Source organism: Caretta caretta, chromosome 8, assembly GCF_965140235.1.
Source record: "Caretta caretta isolate rCarCar2 chromosome 8, rCarCar1.hap1, whole genome shotgun sequence".
Classification (NCBI taxonomy): Eukaryota; Metazoa; Chordata; order Testudines; family Cheloniidae; genus Caretta; species Caretta caretta.
In genome coordinates, this window is record NC_134213.1 from 67,204,341 (window position 1) to 67,214,244 (window position 9,904).

The 9,904-nt window shown below is 42.3% G+C and overlaps 1 pseudogene; it reads left to right on the forward strand.

Moving 5' to 3' along the window:
- Positions 1 to 6,647: 6,647 nt before the first annotated feature.
- Positions 6,648 to 7,134, forward strand: LOC125641850 (ferritin heavy chain pseudogene; annotated as a pseudogene).
- The last annotated feature ends 2,770 nt before the right edge of the window (positions 7,135 to 9,904 follow it).

A 9,904-nucleotide genomic window follows, 5' to 3' on the forward strand; every position in this document is an offset into this window, starting at 1 on the left:
GATGATTTGGAGCTGATTGTAAAAATCTTCAATTTGCTCATAGTCCTAGGCTATTGTAGGGGAGTAGATTTGTACCACTGTGATATTAAACGGTACTATCTTTAGATGGATGGAAATAAACCTGCTGGACATTGGACAGCAACCTAATACTGAATTCTTGATATCTTTATGCACAAGAAATCCTATGCTGTTGACGTGTTTGTCCTCTCCACTGTAATAGAGTATATGGCCTCCTTCTGTTAGTACCCCTCCAAAGTTCTTCCATCTGACCTTAGAGATTCTTAGGAGGTGCCAGATGTATTGTTCCATTTCGTACATGAGTTCTTTCAGTCTCCCTATTCGTCTCAATGTCCTAACATCACCATAGCCGCATGGAATGTAATCTCTTCCACGGATCCTCTTTGTTGGGGTTACACCAGTAGTATACTTGTTGTGTCCGCCCTGGTGGGAGATGGATGGTGCAGTCATTATCAACCCGGGCTGCGATCAATCTGGTATGGACATGGTTGACTTGCTCATCATATGGTGTGTCTTGGGCACATTTCTAACCTGGCAGAGCCCATCCCTTTCCAGGCAGCCCCCTTTTAGTCGCCTCTTACGACATGCAGGAGGAGCAGAGAGCCTATTCTGTCCCCGGACCCACAGGGGAAAATGTAGTTTTATAAAATATAAAAACCAATTGGTTTGCCACATGGGTGCGGAATTGCCTGTCCAGTAAAAACCTTAGATTAATAATACCAACTACTAGGTCGTTGGGGCCTAATCCTGAAAGGTGCTAAGTAGATCTGGGTCAAAAAGGTAATTCTGTTTCATGGAGGATTTTGAAAGGGAATGGAGCTCTGGCTCAGGGACAGCGTGACTGGTGGGCTGCCCCAATGCCATGGACTTGGAAGATTGGGAATCCCTGACTCCAAGGCAGTTTGGTGAATTGGCAGGAAAACAGGTAGATTTCCGTTGGACCTTGCCTAGCAGGTAGGCTTCTGCCAGTCCTCTGCCTGTGTTGTGACAGAACTTTGTCAAAATTGAACCTCCTCCACAGCACATTTAGATTTTGCAAATTTGATCCAAAAATGGGTTTCAGCTGAATTTTTCCAACCAGCTCTAGTGCTGATTGCCTTGGAACCCACAGAGGACCTGATCGAAAACCCACTGATGTCAATGGGAGTCTTTCCACTGGCTTAGTTAGGCTTTGGATCAGGACCTGAAAACATAGGGCTTCTTGGGAGTTACTCGGCAACTCTCAAAATATGGCCCATAGTTATTAATATGGTTGTGGTTTTATCAGGCCAAACAAAGTGCAGCTACTTCGGTTTCTCTTCTATTCCAAATTGATAAATGGGAAAGAGTTAATTTTATTTCCTCTGTCTATTCATAATCATATTATTTTTTTTTAACTAGACTGCACATATCTGTGGCATTAAATCCAGGGTCAGCCTTGATGCAACTGATGGAAATTGGCATTTTTCCATCTGTGACTTTAGCTTAATATTAGTTAAAGCACTGCAAAATGCTAAGCATTAATCTCCTCAAAACACTTTACAATTAACTAATTAATCTTCACAATATGTCCATGAGCTGGTTGGTCAATATTAACATTCCCATTTTAGAAATGGGGAAACCCAGGTAGAAAGATTAAGTGACTTACCCATGGCTTTCCAGAGAGTTAGTGGCAGAACTAGCAATAGCATTCAGGAGTTCCATGCTATAATGCCCATGCTTAGTCTTCTAATTGATGCAGGCTCAGTGTGAGTTAAAGCCTCACACAGTTATCCTCTTTAGCCTGCACAATTACTTTTGTGCCTTTTTACAAATTTATCTTATCCTGTATTTAGAACCACCGAGTTTCTACATACCATTCTGAATCATATTATAATGCCTGAGTGAGACTCTTTGAGTACCCACCAACCACCTTTAGGCTATGGCTACACTACTGTGGTAAGTCAGCGTACGCTACGCAACTCCAGCTACATGAATAACGTAGCTGGAGTCGATGTACCTTAGGTTGAGTTACCGTGGGGTCTACACCATGGGGTGTTGACAGAAGAAAATCTCCCGTCGACTTACCTTACTCCTCTCTCCAGTCGACCCCTGTACTCTACTCCCGACGAGAAATCTGCAGTCAATTTGGTGGCTCTTTACTAGACCCGCTAAATCGTTGGCCGGTGGATCGATCTGAGCATCAATCCCTGCCATAGTGTAGATCTGCCCTTAGAGAACAATGTTTTTGTTTCATAGTGTTACTTATTTAGATGCTGATCCAAAGCCAACATACCAAAGACTGATAAGTCCAGCTCTTGTAGACAGTGGACCTAAATTCTCTTCTCATTCACATGTGTAAATTGTGAGTAACTTTATTGAAATTACATCAGTGTACATGAGACAAGAATCAAGAACCAATATGTTTAAATACTGTGAATTAATCCAAGCAGTGTGAAAACTCTCACCCCCACGTGAGTACCTCCATGTACTGACAGCAATCTCCCCAAATGTTATGATTAGCTTGAAAGTCTCTGATGCCAGAACCACAAATCTCGAGCATAAGTTTTATTTCCTATTCTCTGGGAGAAATGATGTTTCCTCTATCCAATTCAATGCCCAAACATGTAATTTCTTCATGAGGCCTCTACATTCTGTACTCTGCCAAAGGGATCACCACCAGTTTTCTTAACTGACTCCAAAAGCTCTTGGCAAGTTTCTGCATTAGCCAAACCGACAAACAATAAAAGAGTCTACATAATGAAAGGATTAATTTTTAAATCTCCTTTTCTCATTTAAAATATCCTAAATATCTAAATAAATACAAGAGAGACCCAGTTCTGGCACATAATTATTTGCATATAGCCCCAGTTTTTAAATTTAAAGCCCAGCAATACTATCTCTGGCTGCACTAACTAAGAAGTCAATTAATTCTTTACTTTTGCCATTAGTGAGTCTGTCACTGTTCGTAGTTATCTCAATTGTCTGAGTGATGGAGACATAATTCTAGTGAATACAATGAAGTCCACTTCTATTGGACCTTCATAGTGATATATTGCTCAAAATTCACCTTTATCCTTGTCCTTATGAAGATTCTACAGGGCCGCTTCGTCCATGAACCTGAGTGATGCTTTACACAAGGATTGAGGTGGAGGCACAAAGGTGACACTGTAGTAGGCCTAGCCTGGGACATGCTGGAATTGCTTTGACCCTGGTTCAGGTTACACCATAAACTTGGACTCCAGCAGCAATGGCCTATATAATCCATTCCAAAGCTGGAAATAGCAAGGACAGAGGAATTCCCAAACACATCCCTTCCTTCCTCTGATGTATCTGTCCTCCGCATCCCCTGAGATGGAGGGTCCTGCAGGAGATGGTGTAGGCCTGACTACACCAGCTCTGTCCCTGCCAGGATTCCTTGGGAGTTGTTAGAGTGGTATCTTGTCTTCTTTATGTTGGTGGAGTCAGTGCAAAAGGGCTGCAGTGGATCAGCGATTTTAGCCCTATGTAGCCTGACCGGGATTAGTACCTTTTATAATAGCATCTGATCTGTTGTATACCTCCCCTTTGATCTGATAGACTTGCCTAAACTTTTGTTGTCTGGGTGTGAACATTCACAGCTGGAACATTCGTTCATTTATTTTGTAATGAGATTTTAAACATGAAGGCAGTGATATTCATGCCTTGTCTTGCAATTGCATCACCATTAGCATTGGCTTAAATGGTATATGCCGAAATGTCAATAGCTGACAATCTGAAATGTGGACAAAGCAAGTCATGGGATGAAATGGTGTCAGCCTGCATGGTTTATTCATTTTTTGCCATAGCTCCATGTCAGCGTATCCTGCTCCTTAGGTGGTCACCTACTGCCCTTTGGATTGCTCATTCTGGTCATTTTGCAATATGTGCGATGAGTGGGTCTGAGTAAGGCATAGTATTTTGTCAGGGTATTTTCTCCATTTCACCCTGGTCAATATTCTGAATCCAACTGTCTGGTCGTCTTGTAGGTTTACCTTCCTTAGCTGTGTAGGATTGCTCTTGTCCTTTTTCGTAATGGACTCCCATCTGATTCAGAATAAGAATAAAATATCCACACATTGCTCTTGCCAAATTGCTTCTGTGTGATGGCTTTGGATTGACCCATGGCTTCTTTTGTTGGAACTTGAGATCCCTAAAGTTGAGATCCCTGCCAAGAAATGAGTGCGAGAGAGAGTGCTTTATATTCAGTGGCTCCTTCCTATTCTTAGAGGGAGGACTGGAAGGTTCAGTGTATTTAGCCTGTTTTGTGCCATAGCTGTACAGCATGGTCCCTGTGAAGGTCGATTCACATAGGGAGAAACCTATGTATTCTACTGTCGCCCATAAATATACACAGCAGTGGGGCCCAGAAGGCTTAATGCTTACAAAGAAACGGTACCCATTTTGCTCAGTGCAGCATAGTGAAGGCTCACATGATACTCATCTCTTACTATATAAATGGTAACATGAATTTTATAATGGCACTTAACACTGACATTTCCAAGGCTCCTGATAGCACCCTGATGAAAAGTGAAATGATTTTTGCCTCCAGCAGTGTCAGCACCCAGTGTATGGAAATTATATTACTAAACAAACAAAAAAAAATCGCCTCCTGATTCCCTACCAGCTTAACAGGAGAATCCACACTTTCCAATTCAAATACATATTCAATGTTCTGCAGTCTAATTCTCTCCTGTGTGGTGTTAAGCTAGTATGAAAGCACAATGGGAGCAGCCTTTATGCTGCCTCAGCATGGCATCCACAGAGCTGGACTTACACATGATATTACAAATCAGAGAGTTGCTGCTAGCATGAGCTTCAGAAATGCCAAGTTTAATGGAATGCTATATTTTGAAAATCCCTTGAAAGCACGTGATGTTTTGGATTAGTACACTGTCAGCGGTTTCATCTTCATGTCTCCGGCAGCATTACCACCTAGAAGCCAGGTTAGATGGGTCTTTAAATCCGAGTGCTGTCTTTTCCTCTTGGGAAATGTACGTCCGCTCAGGCATCCTCTTCCAGTACAGGCCCGTTTCATCGACACTGAAGACTTGTTTAGGGGAATAGCCACCTTCCTCAATTATTTGAGATAGTCAGGGAATTTTTTAGCTGCTGCAGTATCAGCACTAGCCGCCTCACCAGACATCTGGATGTTATGCATGTGGAAGTGCCTCCTGAACCAATCAAACCATCCCTGACTTGCTGTGAAAGTCTCTCTCTCTGATCCTTCACCTTGGACTCTCTTCAAATTGTCATGCAAACTTTTTGCTTAGCTTGTATCACTAGCCAATTTAGAGGTATGTTCCGCTGGCTTTGGTCCTCGATTCACAGTGAGAGAAGATGCTCCATGTTTTCCAGCAAACTACTTCTTGATAGACTTATTCTAGTAGCACTAAGCGGTGTTACACACCGAGCACTAGCCCTGATCTTTTCAGCAATACTCTGAATTGTTCTCACAGTGGTAGGAGTAAGATCTAGAGTGATGCCAATGTCTACTGCATGCTCACCTGCATCAAAACACCTTAAAATGTCTAATTTAGTACCCAAATGAATGGTTTTCTGGCTGTTAGTGATACTGCTACTGCTAGGCGCTCGACTATCACTTGCAGGACCTTTTTGACTCATGATGCTGGGTGATGCTCCTCTGGATGGCGGTGCTGCTACCCTTACTTCTGTGCTGCTGCTGGAGGTAGTGCTGCCTTCAGAACCGGGCAGCTGGAGAGCAGCGGCTGCTGGCCAGGAGCCCAGCTCTGAAGATACTTCTGCTGCTGGCAGCTGCTCTAAGGATGGCATGGTATGGTACTGCTATCCTTACTTCTGCGCTGCTGCCTGCAGAGCTGGGCCCTCAGCAGCTGCCACTCTCTGGCCACCCAGCTCTGAAGGCAGCAGCGCAGAAGTAAGGGTGGCAATACTGCGACTCCCCCCACCCCCTTAAAATAACCTTGTGACCCCTGCAACTACCTTTTGGATCAGGAACCCCAATTTAAGAAATGCTGGTCTCCCCTATGAAATCTGTACAGTATAGGGTAAAGGGACAAAAGACCAGATTTGACAGGGGGAGACCAGATTTCATGGTTCGTGACGCATTTCTCACGGTCGTGAATTTGGTAGGACCCGAATTATGAGTGGCCAGCCAAGTCACATGATATTGCTTTTGTTCTCTGTTCAGATAAGCGTACAACCACTTCTGGTGTGAAGATTAGTATATGTACATGTAAAAATCTTACACTGTTTATGGTTATCAACTGATAGTAAACTAGTCCTAGAAGGTAGGTAATGTCCATTTCTATTGGCATGGCAACATTCAGCCTGGATGTTTGTGGATGTTCGCAGTCCAGTTAAAAAAAAAAGTCATAAATACTAAGAGTGGGAAGTAGATAAAAAGTAGTCTTCCCACTCTCCTACCTCCCATAACAGAGACTTCCAGATGTGCTAAGGAGACTCAGAATAGAGAGAAACCTGATACAAAATTACTATAGAAAATACCTCCTAACTTTTTATGATCTGTGGGTTTTTTTGTTGTGCTCACTAGTAAGTAAGAACCCTTGTAAATTCTGAGAGGTATAATTGTATAAATGACACAACAAACTCAATAAATCACTTGTGAAACTCTGTTCTTTTCTGTGGGCTGCTATAGTACGCCACCTCTGCCTCCGACCCTTGTATCCTCTCGGCTCCCGTAGCAGCAGGAACAGCAGCGCCATGTCTTCGTCTCCATCCCAGGTTGGCCAGAACTACAACCAGGACTGCAAGGCGGCCGTCAACCGCCAGATCAACCTGGAGCTCTATGCCTCCTACATGTACCTCAGCATGTCTTTCTATTTTGACCGGGATGATGTGGCTCTAAAGAACTTTGCCAAGTATTTCCTGCACCAGTCCCACGAGGAGCGTGAACATGCTGAAAAACTCATGAAGCTGCAGAACCAGAGGGGCGGTCGCATCTTTTTGCAGGACATCAAGAAACCAGATCGTGATGATTGGGAGAATGGGTTGACAGCAATGGAGTGTGCCTTGCACCTGGAAAAGAATGTGAACCAGTCACTCCTTGATCTGCACAAGCTGGCAACTGACAAGAATGACCCTCATTTGTGTGATTTCATTGCCAGGCTCCTGACCCTCCTCTTCTCACACTCTAATTAAATTAGTTCTACAAGGAGGCTTTTAAAACGTAATATGAGGAAAAATAAGCCCACATTAATTATGCTCTTTACAATCATACAAAATAGTAGTATTGACTTAACTAGATCACTGCAACAAAGACATCTGGCTTTAACTGTATGGGAATAACACCCCAAAGGCCAGGTTTTCTGTTGGTCGGTGCTCACAATTGGGGCCAGATTTTCAGAAGAGCTCAGCACCCCACAAGTTGGAGTCTTAATGGGTGCTGAACTTTGGTGTCTAAATGGAAGCAGAACTCTTGAAAATATGACTCCAGTTGTGAGCGGTGCGCTCTTTTGAAAATCTGGCCCTAAATGTGACTGCAATATACTGAGCATCTTCTGCCATACAAGTCGAGAGTTGATTTTTGTGGGAGTTGATTAAGCCCTGACTTTTCCTTGCACTGAGGAGCAGGAACTGAAGGTCAAACCACTGCCCCACTATAGTGCCAGTGTAGGTTCTGCCTATACCAACAGCAGAGGTTCTCCTGTCGGCATAGGTAATCCACCTGCCCAGGAGATGTAGCTACGCTGATGTGAGTTCCCAGTGCAGACCGGCCTGGGACTGCCTGTGGGGACTGAGAGAGTGCTTCCCTCACCCTTACAAGAGCAAGTGGGTTGGGGGAGTATTTTTCTTTATTTTTAGACTGCTTTACATCCCCCTTTGCATCTGGTCTGCCCAGAGAATGACACAGGAGGTGAGTGAGGTGCCTGCTGTCACGCCGAAGAGGCGGAGGTGACAGTAAGAGGTTAACCTTTGACAGTCCAAAACAAAGCCAGCTCCAGCTGCCCTTCTTTTGCAGGCATGTGCTAGTTCAGCCAATTATCCTCAGGCAGTGCTTCAGCTTTTCCCAGTTACCAGTATGTTTTGAATAAACACAGATGAGGGTAAGTAGGAGACACTATGTCAAAATACTTCCCTGCTCAATGCCTCAAGGAAAGACCTATCACAGTGGTACAAATACTTGACATACAGGTCATATTCAATGTTTGATCATCTGTCATTTTTCTTCCAAGAAAGCATGCTATCATTTGCCACTGCTTAAAATAGCCCCAGAGGAAGTCGGGAATTAATCTTAACCTCAAACACATTGAGCCTTATATTTCCTGTTCTGCTACAGAATGTGCTATCTGGTTTCCTACACCTCAGACTTGCTAAGTTTTGTTCCTTGAAGCCAGCTGTTTAGAAGGAAGGGAAGTGAAAGAAAACAATATTCTTTATGGATAAAGCATTTCACTGTCCATAGTTATCCTGCTTATTTTCCCCTCTCCCCAAATATCTTTTATTTTTTACAAAAGTTACACAAAATAGTAATTTCCATGAGACTTTTCAGTACAGAAAACAGTTGAACTCTTTTCCTTTGTCCCACAGTTCATACATATTTAAACTTCTGATGTGATGTGTTGTAGGAAAAAACCCTATTATTTAATTACCTAGTCAGAATCATTTAGCCGTAACTAGTGTCACACACTCAAGCCATAGCTAATTTCAATATTGAACAGTTATGCATTAACATCATAGCAAATCCAGTATGATCACTCAAGACCTTCATCTTAGAAAGCAGACAAATTGGCAGGATACCAGACATGAATTTGAATTGCTTCAGTAGAAATGTTAAATACCATAAAAGGTAGAGTCGCATACATAGTGCAACCAACCCATTTTGCCTAGACATCAACACATTTCTCAGCCCATATACTTCAGACAAAAAGTACTTTTCCTGAGTAGCAAGTTTCTCTTTTGGGTGGTGGTTGTGAAGGATCTTTCTTGCCCTGTTCTGTTGCTATAGGCAATATAATGGCATACAGTCCAAACTGAAAACTTGCTGGGAACCTTATTTTTTCTTGAATGGGTATTCAGCTGCCTCCTACTTACACATCCATTTCTCATGACTATTCTTGGTGGAATAGTGCTGAATCTTCAAACTGTTGTTGGATTGCTCCTAGTACCCCATATCATAATTCAGACCTCCTTTGGGTATTTGGGACAGCTCAACCTTAACAGGTTGTTGGCTTTTCTTTTTGTTTTTTTAATTGTCTCCTGCTACTATTGAGCAATGATCCATTTCTTCAGAAAGACACCTTATGGAGCTTGATCTTGATTTTATTTTATTCTGTCTCCTCTCTTTCTATAACATATTGGTTAAGCTCTTTCTGTCACTTTTAACATATATCTGACCTTTCAAACCATGAAAACCACTCAACGGACAATTTCCTTTTAATGAAAAGGTCTTACAACATAATTAGATGCAGACAAGCTATATACAATCTTTTTGACAGATGCAATAACTCAGCATAGGCATGCATTTTTGTACATCTATGTATGGTGAGTGATCCTCTGCAAATCAGAAATTAAAGAACTTCTTCTATGGGATGACAGTTAAAGTCATTACTAATGGTTTAAAAGGCTAAATGACTAATGGTGGGACTTTGGGTGTTTCAGTTAGACCAAATTTACATTGTGAACTCCTATTTCCCTTTTATCCTTCCCAGAAGTAGTTGTAATGCTATTTAGGTTGCTCTGGTGTTTGCATAATATTGTATCCTTCCAGGATCCTGTCATTAATGGCAAACAACTGTTATACCGATTTTCTGTGCTTGAAATTCAGATCTGAATCATACACTCAGAACTCATATCTACTAATGTTGGGGTGAATAAAAAAATGTTTACCCATCCTTGTAAAAATATTTTAAATAAGGTAGAATTCAGTGGAGGCTAGTGACCTATGAAAGTGAGCTGGTGTATATTCAGT